A 23,011-nucleotide genomic window follows, 5' to 3' on the forward strand; every position below is an offset into this window, starting at 1 on the left:
AGTTTATGGGTATCTCAGTGAAAAAATTCATTTGAGCTTCATTTTTAGCCATTCCTGTATAAAATGAAGCCAAAGAATGTATGTTTATGGTAATCATTTCATCTACCTTTATCATAAGGGCTCTTGACAACACAAGTGATACTATAGCATTTGTGCCACCAAACGCATCAGGGGTTTGTGAGGAGCCTGCAAAGAGAAGTGTTAGAGTGAATATGAATATAATAACATTTTCTTGATAAAATAATGCTTCCGTGTCACAGAAAACGAAACTGTCAGCACTCTTTTGTAGGCCTCTCTCAGGCTTAAGAAAGGGTCCTTGACAGTTCCAGCACTGCCTTTAAATATCTTATTGAAATGTAGATTAAGACTGTACATCTTATAATAGTTGGAAAGCCTTTTCATTTTAAGTCTTGTAGAAAAGCAGGTATTAAGTAAGTATTAACTTTAGCAGTTATATTTTAGCATTTTTCTCAGGTCGATCCCTCCTAGACCTAATATTTAGGTTTATTTAAAGAGACAGTAGATTACCTGCCAGTACAGCAGTAGAGCATTGTGCATGTCTCTGAGTGGCCACAAAGTAAGATTAGCTTTATCTTTTATTACTGCCATCTCTCATGTGTTTTACAAAGGCAGCAAGTATACATTGATACTGCTATAAGCAATGATGCCTCAGTGTTCTTGGTTGATGTTTAGTGCTTTGAGATGTTTATACCACAGGCTGATATTAATTTGCGTGATGTAAAATGACTTTGAAATTTGTTCTGTAAGCAGAGCTTTTTCATACATTCAAAATCTAACTGTGAAATAATCACTATCTTTTAATATAATGGCACGAAATACTGTTTAGTGGGGGTAGCTGTTATCAGTCAAGATTTCTTCTTTGCTTTCACTTGCTGTGCAAACCCTTTACCCATTTCACATATGAAACAATGGTTTTCTTTGCTTTTTTGGTCAGGGTCTCAAATTTTTGGTGCCTAACTTTGGACTCTTTGAAAGGAGCTTATTTTTCACAAAATTCTTAGTCGTTAACACCAGAAAGTCAGTTTTTTGCAGGTGTTGATCTCTTGCTGTGAAATAGGAAAAGTTGGAAGTACCTGTAATTGTGAATCATTTTCTGAATATCACGTCTGTAGATGCAAATCTCCACTGGAACCCAATACACTGAATAAGCTCACAGGAACCTTGACCTAAAGGTAGCAACCTGGATGTGACATGGCAGCAGTTTTTTTTCTTTTAATTATTTGTTGTATAATCTGTGATGTATATGATCTTGATTTTTTTTTTCTTTTTTTTTTTTGCAAGGCTTAGCTATCAGAAGAATAACTTTCGAGTGAACAAATGAGGGAGAGCTAATTGGAAGCCAGTAAGCGTACTGCTTATACACTCTGACCTTTCAGAATGGGCCCCTGCCTTAAACAAGTGCAAGAAATATGGTGCTTTAATGACAGTTGGGCAGATTCATACTTGCTGAATGTATATAAATAAATATTTGAATATAGATAAGAAAATATTCGTCTTGGCTTACATGAGATGGAAACTAGACAATGAAAGAAAATGATTCATGAATGAAAAAAAGATATCGTTTGAGAATGCAGTTATTCAACTCACAAGAATATTAAGATACTACAAGGGAATTTTTTGAAGTCCTAAGGTAGAAGTTAAAGGCACAAATAGCCAGCATATAAAAAGCAGGAATTGTATGAAAGATACTGCTAGACACTTTTGTGGTCTTTGAGAATGTTCAGGTGTTCAGAGATTCCAGGAGATTTTCTTTTTCTCCTGAATGTTTGGTTGGACTTTAGTGTGAGACCTACCCTTGAGTTTGCCTATTTGGGCCTGGATTCTGTGACGATCTATCAAGAGTGGGAGGAAGAAATGTTTTACTGGCATATTCAGTGGCCAAGTTAAAATCCTTCACAGAGGGAAAGCCTGGAAGGGATCTCCTTTTTTCAGTGGTGGAATATCTTTTCCAGGACTTTAGGTATGAGTTGTGTTGGCCTATAAGGAAATAATCAAGCTTAAAGTTGCAGAGCAATTTTGGAGAGACTTAATGCATGCCAGGCTTACTATATGAAGTCAATTTAATTTTTTTTGTGTGTGATTTCTCTTATTCTCTTATTTTCTTGTTTTTTCCATTCCTGTTATTCTTTTCCTAGACCATAGTATGCTATATTTCATGTATGAAAACAGAGAAAGCAGAAGATTAGTTTCCCCTATTTTATAGGGAGTTGGCTGATTTGGAAAGGAAGCAAAAATAAAACAATATGATTTTTTTGTCTTGATAAATTTTCCACAAAGTACAAAAACTATCTAGAGTGGGGCATTTCACTACTTTTAAAGTTGTTCTTAAGGAGTACAGGTGTCTTTATAGAGTTTTCAGTAATGACTGAAGAATGCTATTGTGTAGCTAGCTTGAAATACCATGGCAGAGCATCATCTTATGTACACTTAGTCATGAAACTGTGCTCTGTGCTGTGGTAGGTGTTTGCATCCAAGGGTTTAGTGTGGTGCTAGGCACAGTAGTGGGAAGACTGTTCAACTCAGCTGACTTGTGTTGTAAGGATTCATGGAAAGAATTCTTTCTTGGCCTTGAAATGCAAGTGAAAGTTTTCATTTAAAATGGGGTAACACTGGAATAGCACCAGTAAAATCGGTGCAATTACTCTAGATTCATATTCATGAATCTAGAAGAGCTTCGTGTCCCCTGGGTCTTGCTTTGAGGTTCAAATAAAACTGAAAAGCTAAAATGAAGCTCACTTAGAAATGCAGTGTTGTATTTGATTTCAAGCCAAAACCATGAAAAATAACTGAATTTCCCATAGTTTTGATTAAAAATAATGATCAGCTGTTCCAAGTTCACTCAAAACTGAGCCCAGATATTTCCATAAGCCAGATTTGAGGAATTCTTGAGAAACCTTGGAATTTCAGCAGATTTTTGGATGAATCTGGAGTGGGATTTGTCCGATTACAGAATCCAGATCCATGCAGAACTTGCCTCATCTTCTGTTTTGTAATGAACACAATTCTGACCTAGCTCTCTGCATAACATGTAACTTATATATGTTATATATAGCATGTATCTTGGTGGGTCACAATGATTTACACTATGAGTTTTTTATCAAGGGTAACACACTGGACGTGGTCAGACATACTCTGTGGCAGTTCCTAAAATAGGAAGGTATCCAGCATTATGATTAAGAAGTCTACTTTAGGAAACGGTTGTTTTTCTGTTTGGTCAGAGCTCTTAATCTATGCTTTCTAAACTGTGTTTTGGGTCAGTTTTTCTCCATGTGATATGATTGTCTTACCTAATTCTTTGTGGTTGTTACCTAGTGAGGCATATAGGAATATTCAAAGAGAACAAGACTCAAACTAAAAATAGTAATTAGGACTGAACATTAAAGAGCTACAGAAATCCCACTTAATACTTTCTTGTGTGCTCTTGTGCTCCCTCTACTGACTCTGCACCTGTGAATGACACAAATAGAATTGCTAGAGCAGTGACCTTTCCTGTTGATATCCCTGGGGGAAAAAAATCCAGCTTTTATTAAAAAATAACTTAATTGCAGAGTTCCATTTTAGTTCTTGCTGTCTTAAAAGCACAGGAAGAAGAATAAATCGCTGTTTGCAGATGAATAAGAAAGTCCACATTTTTATGCTCTAGAAAGAGGCTGCAAACACCGAAGAGGCAAGTTCAAGTTCAGAAATAGCACCTCTCAGTTTACTGCAATTAGTTTGAAAGTGGCCTGTAAATTATAAGCTAAATTGTGATTATTTGGTGCCTGATAGGAAAGGAAGCTCAGTACCTGAGTGTCTTCTACAGGAAAAGTCCATCTGTGAGTTGGCATTAATAATTGACCTTGTGAAACTCGGTGGAGAGGCTAAGGAATACAGGAGATGTTGGAAGATGGCAGTTATACACATGGAGAGTAGCTGCACCTTTGTTGCATCTATCAAATCCCTTCAAATGCCAAGAAATTCTTCTGTGCGGTCATTGAAATCCATGGTGAAATCCTGGCTGCGCTGAAATCAGTGATGTTTTGGTGTTGAATTTAGTATGGCATTTTTTCACTATAGTGATGACTGAAAGGTTTTGAATTCCTGTGTATGTCAGAATAAAGTTGAGATCTCTTAACTTGTTTTGATCTGAGCTTCTTTCAGTTAACAAAAGTACCTTATGTATAAGGTAAATATAGGACAAAGCAGCTCACTGAAGATGCCTTATCTGAGTGAAACTTTTGATATTGTCCTCAGTGTGGTCAAAATCCTTCTGGGATTCTTGTTTTTAATTCTATTAAGGTGAAGCTAGAAGACTTTGGAAGGTGGTTTCAGGCCAGATTGTTCAGTTCACTCATGACTCAAAATATTTCAGTTTTGACACTGAAAAATAAAGTACATGGCTTCCATTTGACTTACGTTTTTCTTAGCTTCCATCCATCCTTGGATTATTGGCAGCACATTTGAACTTCCATTGTAATGTTCTGTGGAAAGCTGTGATTCTTGTATACCTTTTTGTTGATAATTTGTAAATCATATGAGTCTGACCCTTGAGATAGCTGTGAAACTTCCATTTGTTAACATTCACCCTAATGTTTTGTGTGGGAGGCACATGGGTTGGCTTTCATCTCCCTGACTTTACTGGTCTGTGCTGTGGATGCCTACCTGTGAGCTTCTCACCTGGGGTACTGTTACGGTCAGCAGAGAGGAACAGAAGCTTCTAAGGTGTGATTCATATAACGAATTTCTGGGGGATAGGTACCTACCTGTGCACGACCTAATGAGAGGCTCCTGCTGCAACATCTGGAGGGCACCTACTCCTGTAGGTCCTGTGTCACAGACCTCGGAGGTCCCTAAGGACATCTGAAACGGCACTGGAGCCCCAGGTTTGGGCAGCTGAATCAAGACCTAAATATAGTCCTTGGATTTAAATAAATGACTGTCTAGAGGCACCTATTTCTCTCTGGCTGTTGAGGGTGTTAGGAGTGCCCAGCTCAGACACAGATGTCTGGTTAGGTAAGGCAAACTCTGTCACTTGTCTTCACGTAACTGGCCAATGACTTTTTGTTTTCTCTTGACTTTTAGGTTCTTTAAATTATACCTTTTTCTAATAATTCATTTAATTTCCCAGATATTTAGGGGAAATCTGGCACCCTACTACCAGGCATGATATTTATTTCTAAACACACCCAGAAGCTAATGTGATGAAAACAGAGAATGCTGGTGACAACAGCAGCAGCAACATGTACAAATAGTGAAGTCCTCTTGTACTGCCTTAATATAAAGGTTAAAATGTCCCTAATGTGATTTCCAGAAACACCCATTTCTTAAAAAAAAAAAAAAAAAAAAAAAAAAAAAAAAAAAAAAATCGGAATAAAAGTATATGAGACCTTAGGCTCCTAAGTGACTTCAATGTTAAAACATGGCTTTACTAGAGGATTTCAAAACATTCAGCATATGTGTAGCAATTTTAAAATAATTTCTATTTAAAGAATGGAGCTAGGTAATGCAGATGGATTTACAATCCCAGGTATATCTGGGACATTGTAGAAAAATGTGAGAGGCTGGATTTAATCTTCACTCTTAATTCTCTAGGTTGTTGTTTCTAATTTGATTAATCTCCCCCAAGTATCACAGTCATCCCTGTTCTTGCCATGCTAGGGCTGAAGAAGGGCCACCCTGGGTGGTTTTCCTCCCTCAACCAGAGGTGAAAATTCACTGCAGCTGCTGTATTTGAGTCATGTGCAGTGAACTAGCTTGAAGTGTGAATCTGTCATTTGCTTAACAATTTTCCACACCAGAGTCTTCCCAGATTGCTTCTCCCTGTTGCAGCTTCTCCCAGGAGTTCTGGCAGTAACCTATAGCTGATGCCAGGCACACAGGTCTCGCAATCACACATTTCGACATAATTTTGTCTTACACAACCTAAGCAAAATTTTCTTAATTAAACCCCAAATACTTAAATTCTCATGGGATTCATGTCTTATTGAAAGATCAAACTCATCTGTTTCTAAAGATTACATGAAGATTCACAAATCTTTGCTGCCTAGGGTTAACCTGAGCTAGGGAGACTTGTTAGGACCATGAAATGGTCCTAAATTTTTCTTGCTTGTGATGTGAAACCACCAGGAATAAGCAGACTTCAGACAGTGTGAACTCATGTGCCTAAACAGATCAAAAAAAGTCCATGCAGCCAAGAAGTGAAATATTTGTTTCAAACAACTCCACTGGGATGCTTTGAGTCCACTAGATAGATTTAGGACATCTGAGCTTTTTTTTTTAAAGTGGGTCAGAAGTTCTTTATTTTCATTGTTGGTCTTAACTTTTGCTTGTTGAATGGTTCAGATTTGTCTGCTTTGTAAGCTGTAACTGGTGCTGATGTACTCCAATATGCTGGTTATAGTGGTTTCATGCGGATTGAGGTACAGTTTATCCATCTCTGCCCAGGGATGGTCAGCTTCAAGAGAGTGGTGGGAGTGGACTCGTACATCTGACTTCCATCACTTGTGGCATGAAGCAGCACTATGGATGGCTGGCTTGACTGCAGGTTGTTTAAGATACTGATCATCTGCTTGGGTATAAACAATTAATATTTCTGAATTAACTAGAAAACATTAAAAGTTGAGCTTTTATCAATGGTATCTCCACAATCAACCCACTGACCTTGCGGTTTTGTTTGAGGTGAAGGAAAATGGGTGTCTCTTGCAGAAGGCAAGTGCCAAGGCTGGGCTTGAAGCTCATGTGGCCAAGTGAACTGAGTCATGGTGTCTGGCAGGTGCCTTCTGGGGAAGCTCTGCTTGCTGGTGTTGGAGAAGTGGAAAATGCTTTCCCTGATGGCTGAGTGTTTGCTTTGCTTCCCCCCGCCCGGTCAGTCAATAAATAATGCAGCTCTTGGCTGCTGTTCCCTGGAGGTAAAATGTTAGGCTAAATTGTGAGAGAAGATTAACTGGGAAATGGACAGGTGAGGAATAGCATATGATGACAACTTTGTCAAAACGGCGTGTTTTATTGCATTTCTGTTGAAGTATGCCATGTAAATACCTGTGCTGAGTGAAATCTGGGTCTTGCTCAAGTTGGTAGCAAAACTTCCATTTCGCTTCAGTGAGGCCAGTGTATCCTCCACCTTGCACAGCTGACACGGATGAGGTTAATCAGAAATGGGGCTGTCTTGTGAGAACCAGCTTCCTTGTGAGGGTGCTGTAACTGCAGATCCTGTCTGGGGCCCCAAATTTCTTCAACAGCCTCCTGTTTTCATTGCTTTTCTTCCTCTCCCAGTGCAAACTGGGGTGTCAAGAGGCATCAAAACAGAGAGGGGAGAAAAGCGACAGAAATACTTTGTATCGGTTAATATGTTTGAGTCCACTTGGAGGCATAGGCTGAAGTAAGCCTCTACTTTGGTAGTCTCCAAACTAGCTATAATAGATCAGATTTTCCTTGCTGTTACATTAGTAAAACCCAGTAAAGTAACTGAGAAGAGAGTTCTGTCTGTCAGTCTGTCTTTTGGAAGAGTAAATCTAGTTATAACTACCAAGGCTGTGATGATCCTCCTGGCCCAGGTAGGATCATGTTTGCTCTGACTCTTGTATATCTAGTTTGCAAGTGTTAATACAGCAGCAGAGGGAGTCTCTGCTGTTCCAGCCCCCTGACAATAACCCTTCTGTCTCATAAATAATAATCAAAAGTGAGTCATCGATAGTTTGCAGCTTCTCAGCCATAAGGTGTTGGTAAGAGAAGTCAGCTTATTGCCTCCGGGGAGTAGATTAAAGGGGAAAATGAGTGTGTTTCTGCTTACTTTCTTGGCTCATTGCTTTATGGATATGTGGGACCTAAAAAATAAATGGTGGTCGAAAAAGAACAAACACATTTATTAGGGCCGTTAGAGAGAGACACTGTTTTGCTATTTGCCAAGGCCCTTCTGAGTAGCATGTTTGGCAGCTACCAAATGACATGGCCTGCACAGAGCCGATTTTGACGAAGCCTCTGGGATGTGTTAAAAAGTAAACCAGAGCAAATCATGTACTGGAAAGCATAACTCAATCAAGGAAAAATGTATGATTAAGGGCGACATGGGCAAGGAAAGCTTTGCCAGAGCTCAGGGTAAATATTTGTATCAGTGTGAAGTGAAAGCTTCACATCGCTGATGTCAAGCAGCTGGAATTTTCATTGTTTATAAACTTTTGTTGTTACAGTTGGATTTTGGCAGAAAAGGTACCAAAGAGAGAGCAGTTTCCCAGCAAGAAAGTTTGAATTTTGATAAGGCAGCTCGAACAGCTAGGAATGTAAAGATGCAGTATTTCGATGCCTCCTTTGCAAACGGTATTGTGTGTGACCACCGATCTCATGCCGTTCAGCTGCCTAGCCCTGCCTGAGCTTGCTGCATGTGCAAAAAAGACACGCGCATGCACACATGCTCTGCTTGAGTACTGATCTTCCACTAAGGTGACCAGCAACCATCCCGCTGGGAGACTTGGATAGCTGTTTTAACAAGTACAGCTCTATCTTGTTCTGAGTCCAGAGCTGATTTTTCTTTAGTGAGTGTTGCCAGCGTGAGTCAAATATTTTAATGAGAGAAAAATATATGACCTACTTGGGGATTGAACCCAATTCTTTGGATTCTGTCCAGGAGGCTCAAGAAGATGCACTAACAGGCCTGCTTCTCCCACACCCTTTACCCCCAACGCCCTTAAACCGCAGCGAGGGACGTGTGCTGTTTGGTTTTGCACAATATTTCATTCAGCGAGTTCTTATTAGGGTATCTCAAGGGTTTGAGAGTTACCTGTTTAACCTGCAGTGATTTCTTTCTTGGGGTAAAATTTTGGATTCTAGCCCTATACAAAGTGGGAGTTTGGTTTCTCGTTTGCTGTTCCCCCTATTGGACGCAACCATGAATGAGGTGGTATCCAGAGGAGGAGTCCCGTTAAGAGACATATCGCTTTTGCTAATATTCTGAGACCGGTGCTTAGATTCCCAAGTAAGGAGATATTGAGCTTTAAAGGAATGTGGGCTCTGCTGCAGGGCTGGTTGTGTGTGTGTGTGGCTGAAGTGTACAAACTCTGTTACGTGCGTATGCGAGGATGCTTCGATTTTAAGAGCTCTTTATTTTTGTCAAAGTAAACCAGGGGCTAGCCCTGCCAATGAAAAACAGTGCGTGGCAAGAACCTAACAACATTACCCAGCTGCACTAAGAATAGAAATCAAGCCCCTGCTGGTATAATTAAGAAATCTTCACTTCCAGTCCCTGGGCTTTAGAGACCTGGATCACTAACTAATTCCAATTTAGAGAGCTTTTTTGATAAGAGCTTTTGTAAACTAGGAAATAAGCTGAGAATGAAAACTTTTCATTGCAAGTATTTTAGCTATACACACAGTCTCTTCAATGTTATTTAATGTTTGGTCCGTCCTGGAGGGAAATCAGATATATCAGCATTGGATTGAAGAAATAATGTGCTCATCCTCCTAAGGGTTTTGTAAAAAGGTGGCATTCATCCGCGGTCTCCTATCTTGCATTCGGAGAAAATAGCAATTTCATTCATAAGCGTGGGGACCAGATAGGCCATGCAGTCTCCTGGCAGAAGGCCCTCCTGAGCCTCTCGATTGCTCGGAGCTGTGAGTGGTGCAGAGGCAGAAACTTGGCCTGGGCGCAGATGGAGGTTTGGGTGAAACTAGCATCCTGCTGTCTGCAACATCAACTCCATGGTGGATTCTGATCTCGTTTGTACTGACTTTGCAGCTGAGTAGGAGCTGGAGTAGGGGAGTTGCTCTGACTGACACTGGTAGGAGAGACTGAAGTCACCTGTGTTTTCTTTCTTCAAATATGATTAACTAAGAAAAATATATCTTCTGTCTAAATGGAAGCCAGTGTGTTAGGAATGGAAATTCTCAGAAGCTTGACTTAACATCACTGGCCTCTTCTACACAGGTGGTTATTCTTCCTTTTTGTTTTCATGATAGCTCTTCTCTTTACTCATTTCTCTTCCTTTTTCATGTTTTATATAATATATAAAATGTTTAAAACTTTCTTCCTTCTGTCATTCTTCAGCAGTTAAGCACTCTTTCTCCTGCCGTTTCTCTGAAACCGCATGCAAGTTCAGTGCTACTCCTGTGTGATTCAAACCTTGTAACCCACGCGTTCCGGTAGGTTTAAATACACTAGTGAGATCACCCACCCACTCGTCACTGATTATTTTATTCATCATAGTGTAACAGGTCAAATATCTGCCTTGTAAAAGTGTGCATCGAGAAACGGCACAGCAGTGCTATATGGGAGATGGAACAGTGTATTCTATTTCTAATGTTGCTGTTGACATCCAAATCACTCAATCTTTTCTATTTCTTTCTCACCTAAGATGCAAAAATGCTAATACCTACTAACAGTTGAAAGTTATGCAAATTTTGATATATTGGACCATGAGGTGAGATAATGCTCATCAGAAATTCTTGCAGAAGAGACAGAATTTTTAAAAGGCTTGCCTCACATTTCTCCTATGTGGAGTGTATAAGAAGTTTTCTTTTTCATTTTTTCCCCTCAGGCAGGTTCTGACAACAGTTAAGGCCCTTTAAAAATAAATCAGCAAGTTAATAATCTCTTACCTTATACTTTTGGTGAGGTCTTCCCCCTCTCTCAAGGAATTCTTCTAACATTCCCCCCTATATGTCTTTCAGACATGGACTGTGACTCCATGGCAAACCTTAAGGTTGTCTCCGAGTCTGTCACCCCCATTGCTTGTGTCACTTCTGTGACATCTTTGAAAACAACGGTCTAAGAAGTAGGAAATCATGGCTTGGTGTTTCTTGCTGTGCAGAGGTTTCTCAGCAGCGTACTCCAGCCAATATAAATCAGTTGCAGTCTGGGATGAAAGGAATCGCTGCTCATGGGTGTCCCTGGGGTGAGTTAGGCTTGCCTCCCTTCCTCCTTCCAAGACTTGGTGTTCCTCCTGAATTCTTTTTCCATCATGGTAGGAATGCAAATATAGGGATATCCCTAAGAGTAGAGGGAAGAGGGTTTATTTTCTTCTTTTTGGTTCCTATGACATTTGAGGAGCAGCCAGTTAACTTGCACAGCTCCTTATGTAGGCCTCTTATGAGATGGTAGAAGATTAAAGGTGTTGCCCAATAGATCTCTTAATACCCTCTGAATTTCAGGGAGCTGAGTTTGGTTTTAGGCATGGATTGTTTGCAGAGTCTCCTAGCTGTAATAGCTGGTGTGGGCAGGCTGGTCTTACAGCTGTGCACTCAACCAAATCATCTGAAGAACTGCATTTGCTTTAAGCAGCTTTTCTCAGAGGACCACTTTCTCCCCTGCAGAAGAGCTGTATCCCAGGCTGCAGAGGTACCTCCATCTCCTGGCTGCTCTGAGAGCACTTCACCCACCTGAGGGACCCCACACCCGTCCTGCCCCTGGGTTTCTCCTCTTGGACCTGCTTTAAGAGACAGCTATGTGTGGCGATGCTCGTGCCATGGCTGCTGGCTCAGCAGCCGTCAGAGGGCCGGCACCACCCCGGCGAGGATCCATCATGCAAACTGCCCTGCAGGAGGACAGCGTTGGCCAGCGTTGCCCTGGGCCCTGTCCTGTCCTGTCCTGGAGCTCCTGCTGCAACCTGGAGGGGCCGCGGGGCTGGTCCAGGCTGGTGGCCTAGAAATGAAGGGCTTCAGATCCTGTGACCGTTTCCCTGGGCATGGGGCCCCCCCGTGTGACACGGTTCTCTTCCCTAAAAATACATCTCTGGGCGTACTATGCTGTGCCACCCATATCAGAGCTTGCATTGGTTTCTGACACTTTTTTGAATAAACAGAAAATAGCTATGATTTTATTTGATGCTTTTTTTAAGGCTGGCTACTGCTTTCAAAAGTTACAACCCTGAGTGTGTTTGAAGCTTGAAGTTTTCTTTTATTTATTTTAAGGAAGGGCAAGAATACAGTTTAAACAACTTTTTTTTTTAAACTGGCCTGACGAAACTACTGAACTGCAATCAAACTGCAGTAAAAATGTGCAGTGCTGTCGGACGACATGAAGCTGGTGCAAATGAAAGCCAGAGATAAAGAGGCAGAGTCCCAAAACTAATTCCAGGAAAAAGGCAGCTATTTGCTTTCAAAATACAGAAGGCAAGCTAACCTTAAAAGTGCTCAGTGCGGGGGATCTTTACTCATGTTTGCATTGAGCCAAAATCGAAATGCAGGTTTTTATTTTATTTTATTTTATTTTTTTGGGGGGGTGGTGCAAATACGGAGACTCGCCGGGGCTCTGTGGGCCCCGTGGCACGGCGAAGTGGCAAAGGACGGTGGCGGTGGCGGGGCCCGGCGTCAGCTCTGCCGCGGGGACTGTAGGTGGAGCTCCACTCTGCGATTCCCGCTGCAGCCGTTGTCCCTGCCGCTGCTCCGCGATTCCCCGTGTCCCGTTTATTTTAACGTCTACCTTCGCGCAAAGCCCGTCTCCGAGTGGTCAGATACCCCGTTGATATGTGGCCTTGGGGGCGGGGGGGAGGAGTGCAGCCTATTCCCATGACATCCGTGGGCTTCGCGGAGCCAAGAAGCCCTTCTCGGGAACACCTAATCCTTGGGCCGGCTCCAAGCCCCGCAGTCGCGCTGCTGCACCGCCGACACGGCCGCTTGGGACGCTTGAGGGCTTTAGGTGTGTCTCTGAAGTCGGCCACGGCCAAGCATGAGGCAAATGTGCCCGGACCAAAGAAAATAAATTATGTGGACTCCAGTTTTCAGCAGTTATGAAGTATTAAATTGCACATCTGAAGAACGCGCTGTGGGATTAACCCTTCGGGCCCTGAGCGGGGCTTTGCTGCGGCTGCTCCTCGAGGGCTCGCGCTGTGCGCGTCGCCGGCGCTTCAAAGGGGCGCGGGTCACCGATCGCAGGGCTGCAGCGCTAATTGAAATGTGTGTCATAATTAACTGCTAACACTAAAAAGGGGGAGAGGGGACGAGCGAGAGAGACCCGGTACCTGTGTGGAAGGGGGGATGCGAGGAGCAGCTCTGCTGCGAGGGCCCCGCGTGCCGCAGCAGGGTGAAATAATACTGTAAAGTTTTAGAATCCCTTTTGGAGCCATGAATGCAACTCCCAGCACTTAATTAGTATGCGTTTTAGTGCAATTAGCACGGCCCCTGTGGCTGCCTCGTCGTGCAGGTTCGGAGAAGCGGTCGCGAGCCAGTGGAGTTCGGCAAAATTTGTTGCTTAAAAAGCTCCTGAAAAGGCATCAGCTCTTGGTAGGAGATGCAAAAAGGACATCCTGCCCTGCCTCCCTCAAGTATTTCTGGTTCCCCACAACCATCTGTAGCATCAAATATCTAGTACATTATGTTGCTGAAACTTAAAGTGTAAACCCCACAGTGGAAAAACAAACCGCTCATTTTTATGTGGATTTTTAAAGGTATTTTCTTAACCAAATGACTGGCCTGTGGAAACTATAATAATAAATAAATAGATAATGATGTGAAAGGAGGCTTATGGATTTATTCACCCACTCTCCTCCTATTGCATTAATTAAAGTTTGGAGTCTTCTTGCAAGCCAATTTGAAATGAAGTTTTGTAATTGCCCTAGAAAGCTGTCCCTTAGGTAAGCTCGCGGAAGCTGCTAGACCCATAGTGCTATCCCCTGATGTATGCTATTTTCCCATAGATGAAATCAGAATATTTGCAATTGTTATATATATTTTAATATGGGCCCTAGTGTGGCAGCTGCTCCCAGGGCAGGATGGCAACTGCAGCGTCTCTGTGCCACCCTGGGCTTGCAGCATGCCTGAATGTGTCATTAAACTGCTTTTGGGCCTTGTACGCCTCTTTGAAGTGACGTATTTGCGTGGCTTACATTAGAGATGAGCATCTCTCTGGCCTATCTGAGAGTGTCTTTCTGAACTTCTCTATTTCTCTGTTCCTTGCCCCATAGGCATAATAATTTCAAGTACAAGCTGATTTTCCACCTCTTTATTTTTAGGAAGGTTTTGACTAAGGAACAGGCCTGGTGCTTGAGGGAAGGGGCAGCTTCAAGCATTGGGAGAAGATAAGGCACAAGGGATGCGTAAACAGGGTATTTTTATATCTTTTGAAAATGGACTTTCAAGTAAAGATGCATTTCTTCTGCAGCAGACTTTAAAGAGCAGGAGATGCTTCTGTAGGACAGAGGGAAAATGAATCAGGAAATGTGTGGGGGAAGAGGGGGGTCTTTTTTAGGTATCACTTATTTTTTTTTCATGTTCCTTTTGGTAGCTTGACAGTTTTCCAGGGCTTTCCAAAACCACTTCCAGTATCCTCACTGCTACTTTTTACACTAATGTGTGTTAAGAGTGAAAGCTGTGATACTGAAGTAACTGTGCAAAATAGGAGTCTTTCTTCTGTGCACACAAGCAAATGTTCACCAAGAGTAAATGTCTGGCTTTGTGGGTTTTTAAGTAGGCTATTAAAAATTCTTAGCTAAAACTTTGTAGACAGATTGTACAAAGACTATTGATGAGGACTTTTACAGAATGCATGGGTTTTCATTAATAACTTGTACTCCAGGTTTGACTGACTGGCTGGGACCCTGTTTTGGGAGCCTGGTCCATACAAGCAGAGCCCACACCAGTGTTTCTCCCTCAGTGTCAGAGGCTCTGGGCTGGTGCGGGAGATCTCCCAGGCAGAGCCTGACGCTGAATCCATGCTCTCGGTAGGACTGTGCCGGCATGCGGTCCCACCGTGCTGGCTGTGAGCCTCAGTGCTCTGCTGCCCGGCAGAGACTTGTGTGGGGAACGTCACTGGCGGCATCTCTAGTGGTACCACCAGCAAACATCGCTGAGATGGCAAGAGCCCATTAGAAGTTCAGAATTAAGGCTAAAAAAGTCTTGACTGGAGTGCCACGCTGGAGTCGTGTGAATTTGCCTCTTCTGCTCCCTCCTCTTCCTCCAGCCCTTAAGAGAGTGAGCTAAGTCTGTATCAGCCCAGACTTTTAGCCTTAACTCTCAATCTATTTCCTTTTGTGGGTTTAAGTCAGGCTCTCACTGTTACTTATATGTCATTTTTGTGGTTGAATTATTTCTCTTCTTGTGCTCATAAAATTCAGACATCTAAGATGACGTGCGCCTTGAAGTCAGGCCTTTGTTTATACCCCCAAACCCCATCAAATTGGAATTTATCCTTGAAGACCCAGAAATTGCAGGAATTTTGGCTTGTTATATTTTATTGCAGCACAGCAGAAAGCTATGTGCTAGCTGGAAGCAATTTGTATAATACTATTGTAGCCTGTTCTTTTTCTAGGTAGCCGTCAGGTAAGAGAAGTTTGTTTCGTTTTTTTCCTCACCTGCCTCTTCACTGCTATGTGACATCCAGCTGACATCCAAAAAGTGACAGCGGAGTAATCATTGCTTTTAGGATCAAACATAAAGCATTTCTGGCACATTGGGAAATCGGGCTTTTTGTCTGCTTAAGAGAAAAGAGGATTTGAAAAGTATGGAGAAGAGCTGTGCAGCAGAGCTTTAGTACAGATTAGAATAGCAGGGCGTTTTGTCACGTCGGGCTCTGGACCAGCCTATTGCAGAGAAGAGGCTGGATGAAAAACAGGGATCTAGATTCTGTTCCTTGCGTCCCCAGTTTGATGATGTTTAGGACTCGGGCTCAGTTCCAGATTTAGGGTAAGCAAGTATTCCTTTGTTCTGGCCATGAAGACCTCGTACGTATGAAGCGTATGTACTCCTAGCGTATGTATTTAAGAGGCTCAGATGAGTTTTTCTGAAGCTTTCTTGAGCTCCACTTTTGAACCCAATCAAGCTCTCTGGTAGACTTTAGAGTCAAGTGGAAAGTGAGAAAACTGGACCGTAATCAGAGAAACGGCAACAAACGCATGAACTGGGAGGTAAGGGGTAAGGTGCCTCCTGTGACTTATTAGATCCAAAATAGCACTGAGGATATGCGCTCTCTCCCATGCTGGAGTAACCAGATCCAAGTGGTTTCTTTCCTCTGTTCCCTTTGTAAAGTAGCTACAAGGAAAATTACAGAGAAGCCTCAGCCAGAAAATCCATCTGGTATGAGAAGAAGGGGCCAAAGTACAGCTCTGAGCGTTCGGAGGCTGCCTTCTGTCCTGCCTACACCGCGTCTCCTGCCTCCGCTGACTCTCCGCCGACGGTGCCTCTTGTTCCCTTTGGCTCTTTGCAGCCGTGTCGCTACAGCACCTTTGCTATCCCGACCCAAAGCTAATCCGCCTTCAAATCCTGAAGGATTTAATTGCAGTGTTTTCCGCCCTTGCGCGGGCGGTGTTATCGCTCTTCTCCCTAGGTTTCCCCAGTCTTGTTGCATCGAGCGCGGTGCTGGGTCCGTGCGTCTGCGATGGCCGGGCAGCGAGGAGCCACGAGGCCTCTAACAACGGTGGGGACGAGCGGGGGGACAGGTCTAGGGGAAACCCTGGTTCCTTCCTGCCCGACGGTGGGCACGTTTGCTCAGGAGCAGGGAGAAGACGGATGTGCGTGAGGCTGTGTCATTTTTTGGTAGTTCCTCAGGGAAAGTCCCGGGGCCGGGGAAACTCCACGGCAGAGCTGTTCGGACAACTGATGTTCAGGTTCACAGGTGGTTCCAAAAATTATTCCCAAATCTTCCCTAAAAGATTAAGTACTCGCTTTGGTTCAGTTTTCAACCGACTGTAGAAGTTGGGGGGAAAAAGTAGTTTTGGGTTGAATTTCTTGTTCAAACTGAAAGAAAAGATCCAATTGAATGCCATACTTTTTTTTTCTTCAGAAAAACACAAAGCTAGGTAGCAATTCCAAAATGAGAAGTTATTTGAAGTGGAGAGATTGTTTTGAACCTCTAAAGCTGAAGAGTTTCCTGCTTTGTAGAATGTGATTTTCTGTGTGTGTGCATTTAAAGGCAGACAAGTTCACAAAATGCAAGTTTTGGGTTTTGCAAAGTCTGCCTTTTTTTTTTTTTCTTTTCACCACCTCCCTCAGAAGGGGCAGGGTTTGGCTGAGCAATATTGCCCACCTCTAGTCTCCGGTTTTAGCCGAGATGTTTGCAGAGAGCAGAGCAGAGCAACTGTGGAGGCAGTGGAGCTCGTGGGGCGTCCTGGGGGGCTCCGGGGGGAGCCCGGGCAGCCTTTGCCATGCCGGCAGCGCTGCTTGGGCCCGAGCGCTGCACCAGCGTCCTGGTGGAAAGTCCCCTCTGGCAGGAGCGATCCGGGCTTCCAGTGAGGCATGGGTTTGGAAGGAAAGAATTATTTTGGCAAGGAAAAAAAATTGAATTAAAATTGTGAAAAGCTCAGGCGGAGCGTGGGGGTAGATGGGTGGCTGGGGAGGGAACTCCTCCTTGGGGCAATGAGCTGATACAAATCTAGGATTCCCCCCTCCCCCCCAAAAATAACTTCTACAGTGGTTTTCTGGGGTTTTGATGAATCCCCCCATGCCTGGGATCACAGCAACCTAATGTGACAGGTGGAAAAATAAAAATGACCCCCGCCCCAGCCCACCCCCTGCAGTGGCAGTTGCCCTCTGTAATTAGATAGTTACAAAAAGCTGCTTTCAGGCAGTTTCAGGGCAGCAGCAAAAACCATGCTCAAAGGTAGGATCAGGCACAGCTGCAACTGCATGTCCCTGAGGGTATCTAATGCGCATGGAGTAGAAGTTAAGGGATGTGCCTAGAAATAGTTTAAATCTCTCCTTTTGCATTTTGGTGATCCAGCTGGGAAGGAGACTATTCTAACTCTTACATGGCCAAAAATGCATCCATGGGTTGCAGTAGGATCACCTGTATGCCTTTTCCTCTTGTATTTTTTCCTCCTGTCTCGGTAACCAAAGGGGCTGCGTTGGGGTTGCACCGTAGCTGGTGGTCCTTGCTCTGGGACGGGCCCCGTGCTCGGTGCCGTGCGGTCCCGCAGGCTGTGCGAGGCCGTGGCTCCGCACCGGCCGCTCCATGCTCACCGTCCCGGGGCAACGAGGGATGCCAGCTACGGGGAGCGCAGCCCATGACCGGCGTGCCCAACTCGTGCATCACTGCTCAGTGGGTGATAACTGCGAGTAGAAGAGGAGCTAGTGCTTGCTGCAGCAGAAACCCCCAAGTTTTGTACATTGGGTGGAAAACTGAGGATCCATGCAGGTGTCTAGTCCTCAGGCAGGATGAAACACAGCTCGCACCGCTAACTCCTCTGCCTTGCTCCAGCATCTCGCTTCCTGCCTGCAAACACAACCTGGGCCATAAACCTGGTGTTGCTGTCGGGACCTCTTCTCTGCCCTGCAGATCCGCTAAGGGTTGGCTCCAGCATGGCTATTTTCGAGTTAAAACAATACCGAAGAAGCAGCCAGACGCAAGGGTCTCATCGGGCTGGCCGAACCACGGCGGAGCGAGGCATCCACACTCCGGGTGCCAAGCCCGGCTCCTCGCGGTCCCTCGTGCGGCGGCTGCTCCCGCAACGCGGAGCCCTAACGCCCTGCAGCGACAGCAGGTCTCCCTTGAAACGGTTTCAGCGCTGCAGATGACACGGGGAATCAGGCGGCTGACATTTGCGAGGAGACTGAAATGATTCACTCCGCGCTGAGATGCACCGGGCGGGGAGACCCCCGCTGCTGCTGCTGTTCGTGCTAATAATCTCTGACTGTCCCGAATACTGTGCAATATCATGTATCCCTTGGGAAGATTGATTACAGTTTGAAAAGCATCTCCTTGGCCTTTTTGGTGACGCCGTAGTGGTGCCCTTGATCTGAGAGCGTCTGTGTGATCTGGATGATGGTTATTTTGCTCGCTGACGGGGAAGTTAGCTGGAGGTGGGTGAGCTTTCTCATGGAGACGCGCATTTAGTGCCAGGCGGGTTTGCGCCCTTGCTGCAACGAGCTCCTGTGAGCATCACTCGCGGCCTTGGACCTGCCTCCCCTCTGGGCTACAAACCTCCGGCGTGGCCATGGGATGTGTCCTCACCCCGGCAGCCCCCTCTCCCTCGACCCTGGCCGGACCCTGCCCAGGAAGCTCCCCGGCTACGCCAATTCCCGTGCTGCAGAGGCGGAGAGGAGTTAGTTGTGCATTTCTGGATTACTTATTTTCTTTCACGTGGATGGGAGGAAGAGATTGTTGCACACTTTTAAAGGGTGGTGGATGAGGTGAAAAGCCTTAGCAGCAAATATTCAGGGTAAAAAGAGGAAAAATCCTCCTACTCTTTCTAGAAAGTATCAATACCCTCTCTCTCTCTATCTCCTCTGAGTTATATTAAATAAGATCAAGCTAATGAACAGCTGATCTTTCTTCGTGGGTGCTGTACATCTACACTGCAAGCCTGGAGTTTCCCAAGGCCCAAACAGTGCGGTGAGGATGGTGAAGGTGAGGTTAGCTGTGCAGCTGCCGCCACGGAGGAGAGATGCTAATGCTGCGGAGGAGGGAGTTGAGCTCAGTCAACACCACTATCTTTTTCTTCTCCTTTTCTTCTCTTCAGAGCTGTAGTGCACGTGATTGCAAAATGCTACCACAATCAATGCACAGCTTATGCCAGAAGAACCTAAATGCTACCAACAAATATGTTGAGAAAGCAAAAGTTAATGTTGTATTCACTTCGGGAAGTAAATACACATTGCAATCCACGGGTTGCCTTTTCTCGTTTACCTCTGCGCCTTCCCCCGTGTTGCTTTGCAGTGTTTCCAGAACAACTGCTGTACCCAGCCTGGCACCTAGCGCTTGTTTTGAGAGGGGGCTGGATGCGGGGTCAGAGGTGGAAATGCTTTATCCGAAATTTCATCCAGTGAGCTGTTCACACAAGAGAAGCAAACCTAAGTGCAGAAGTCTTGTACGTTATTTTTTCTGTTTGCTTGTTTAATGGAAGGAACTTTAGTTATGCTTAATAGGTATCTTTAATGTTATTATCCATATACCCAAAGCTAAATTATGTGAGGAGGTGAAGGGTGGTGGGGTGCCGCATACTGTTGTTGTGCCAATGAGCAGCTCTTTGCTTGCTGCCCGCTCTTTGCAAGGGGAAACGTGGAAATTTTGCACAGCTCTGGCTGTCGGCCGCCTGCTCGTGGCCAGCACTGCCCCGGTACGTGGCCGACGAGCCTCGCGGCACGAGCAAGCCCCGAGGGCTCCTGCGGGGACGATGGTGGCCCCGGAACAGCCCTTTTCTCCGAGGCGAAGGGGCAAACCGTGCCCACGCCGTGCCGTATTTAAAAGCAAAGCTCGTACCGCATCAGATTTTCAAGAACAGATCTCATTTAAAAAAGACAGAGTTTCTTTAAGGTTTCTTTAACCCCATTAACACAGCTGTTAAGAACATAACCACCAGACTGTGTTTATTTTTTGTGGGAATTCTTGGCAATCACTCAAGGGATGCTATTTCCCCCACTTATTTGCTTCTCCTTCCACTAGAGGCAGAAATTCAGCTTTTTCTTTGTCGATGAGAGTAGGAAAGCTGCCATCAGCACTTTCTGCCGGAGTCTGTCGGAGGGGTAGCAAAAATAACCAGTGTGTGCTTACTGGCTACTTCATGTTAACAGACGGCTAAGTCCTGTGGTCCTTATCACTTAATAGAGTGTTTTTTCCGGAGAGAATGGGCAAATTTGACTTTTAGGCTCTGAGCCTCGAGATGCATCTGATCGCTGATTCCAGTGCATGCGGTTACCGTCTGCCTGTGTCCTCCTCTCTTGCAGTGCATCAAGTTGTGCCATAAAATAGTGATGCAAACAGTAATGTGACTTTTCCCCCCCTCCCATTTCCTGGATTTTTGAATGAGATTTCTCCAGGTCTTCTGCTGAATTGTCAGCAGCTCCTCGCAGGAATCTCAACTGACTCAAAATCATATAAAACTGTACATCTGTCTCCTTTTTTTAAGAAAAGGATATGCACAGAAAGTAGAAAAACTTAACTTTTTTAAAATAGCTAAAAAGATTCTTATTGATTATGTACATAGAAGTTAGTGTTTTAAATCTCTTAACTCTCCTTCACCTCGACAGCCTCATCTTTCACCTACTTTGACTCTAGTCACTGTGTAAGCTAGAATTGGAAACGAAACAAAATTTATTCTTTTTTTTCCTTGCTTTACCTTTAAAGCGCTGTGTATTGGTTAGACAGTACCATTATATTGTAAAGGTCTTAAAATTCATCTACCAAAACATTTCTTATGTTTTTTATCACAAAAAGTGTTTGTTTATTTCTGGACTTTGTTGGATGACACTGTCTACTAAGAGGAAAGAACCAAATCTACTAATGGATGGTTGACAAATAAGTACAATAAAAATCAGTGAGCACTCTTGAATTTTAGGCACCTATGGACACTCACTCTTGAGGACGATCTAAAGTCTGATCTAATGTGGGTCACTTGTTTTCTGTTAATTTTTCTGACATCAAAGAGGGGAAAATAATCCCACCCTTACAAAATGCTGTGACAAAACTGTTTTTTATTATTAATAAGCATAAATTTTTCAAATATTTATAGGAGGAAAATTTGAAGATGAAATTAAGCTCTGATTGCTCTGATTTCCAGCATTTTCTGTGTTCTTAAGCTAGCTGTCCGGTATTCTAAATATTTAGATTTGTCTTTTACCCAGAAATGAAGCGGGACTGTGAAAAAGAGGGGTTCAGCCCCACGGCACCGAATTTCGGTGTGCGTAATCAGGTGTTACGAATGTGTTTTTTCCCCCGCGCGCCGCTGCCTTCATTAGTAAGTATGGATTTAGGGCTGCTGTGAAAGGTTAGGCTAAATTGTCTATTGCAGTTCAGCAGCTTGAACAACCTTAGGAAATGAAAGTCTTTTAACCTTAGTGCAGCAGTGATATGACTTAATGGTGCTGTTATCACCTTATAATAACGCACCGGCATGTGCAGTGAGTTGTCCATAGGCCGTTGTTGCTCGCGGTGACGCAGCCCAATGGGCGATCTTGAGAGAAGCTGCCTGAGATCTTCAAAAGGGCCAGTCAATTAATTTGTTCTATCCCTGCAGGTCAGGAGAGAGACAAAATCACTGCTGTTTGCAGCTGATCATCTCATATTAATTATAATTATTTTAATCGGCCACGTTTTCCACGCAGCGGACGCAGTCGGGCCACACGTCCTCCCTCAGCAGTGTTCAGGGTCAGACACATGGACTCAACGGTGCATCAAAACTTTGCACCTGTGGCTTGTAGGCAGAAAATGTCATCTTCAGGAATTTAGTATTATGGGATCCCGCGCATACCTCTGTTCCCACGCCGGTCTGTTCTTCTGGTATTTTTCTTGCTGTCTGGCCATCTACCTCCTGGCAGCTCTGTGCACGGTTCCTGGTGGCATTGCGATGGCTCGCGTTTTACGTCCACGCAGTTCTGGTGTTCCCTTACCATATGGTCATCCTGATGTTACCGTTTGCCTCAGTCATCCATTTTGTAGCTGCTTGAACATCTTAATTGATCTCATGAGCTATGTTAAAGATTTATAGCAGACGTCGTGTAATTCATTTCATGAGCACGTAACGGCGCCTTTCCGTCCGATTGGACCTCCACACCTCTCTCGCGTAAAAACGTACACACAACAGTCTTCTCTCTGTGGTAAAATAATGGTCTTGAAGGATATTAGAAACTTTGTACACCTCTACCACAGCCCAGAGGCTAAACTGTGGACTCCCATTTATTGCTAATATGACATTCTCCATCCTCTCTTAAAATAATACCTTGAATTCAAGAACTCTTCCCTTTTTTCCTTGTAAAGGAGATGGTGAAACTTTTCAGAGTAGAATGCAAAACCATGCATTGATAATATTGTTAAGCTGAAATGCATATATCAGAATGGCGATGGTGCCAGGAACAGCTTTTGGCCAGGCCTGTGTTTCTTAGTATATGCAGTAGAGGCATGTGCAATTAATGATGTTGGCAAAAGGAACGCTGTAGGAAGAGCGCACAAAATGGGAGGTTTGATGGTTTCCGCGAAACTCTGTGCCCATCTTTTCATGCAGAAAATGAGTAAACCATTGCTGTACATGTGATCAGAGCATAACATAGCACTTTGAGATGGAGTTTGTCAGAGAGCGTTCAGAAGATGCTGTATATTAGAAGATAAATTTGGTCCAAGAGAAAAAATGTATCTGAGGGTAGATAGGAAGTATCCTTGATG

The sequence above is a fragment of the Dromaius novaehollandiae genome, chromosome 7, assembly GCF_036370855.1.
Source record: "Dromaius novaehollandiae isolate bDroNov1 chromosome 7, bDroNov1.hap1, whole genome shotgun sequence".
NCBI lineage: Eukaryota > Metazoa > Chordata > Aves > Casuariiformes > Dromaiidae > Dromaius > Dromaius novaehollandiae.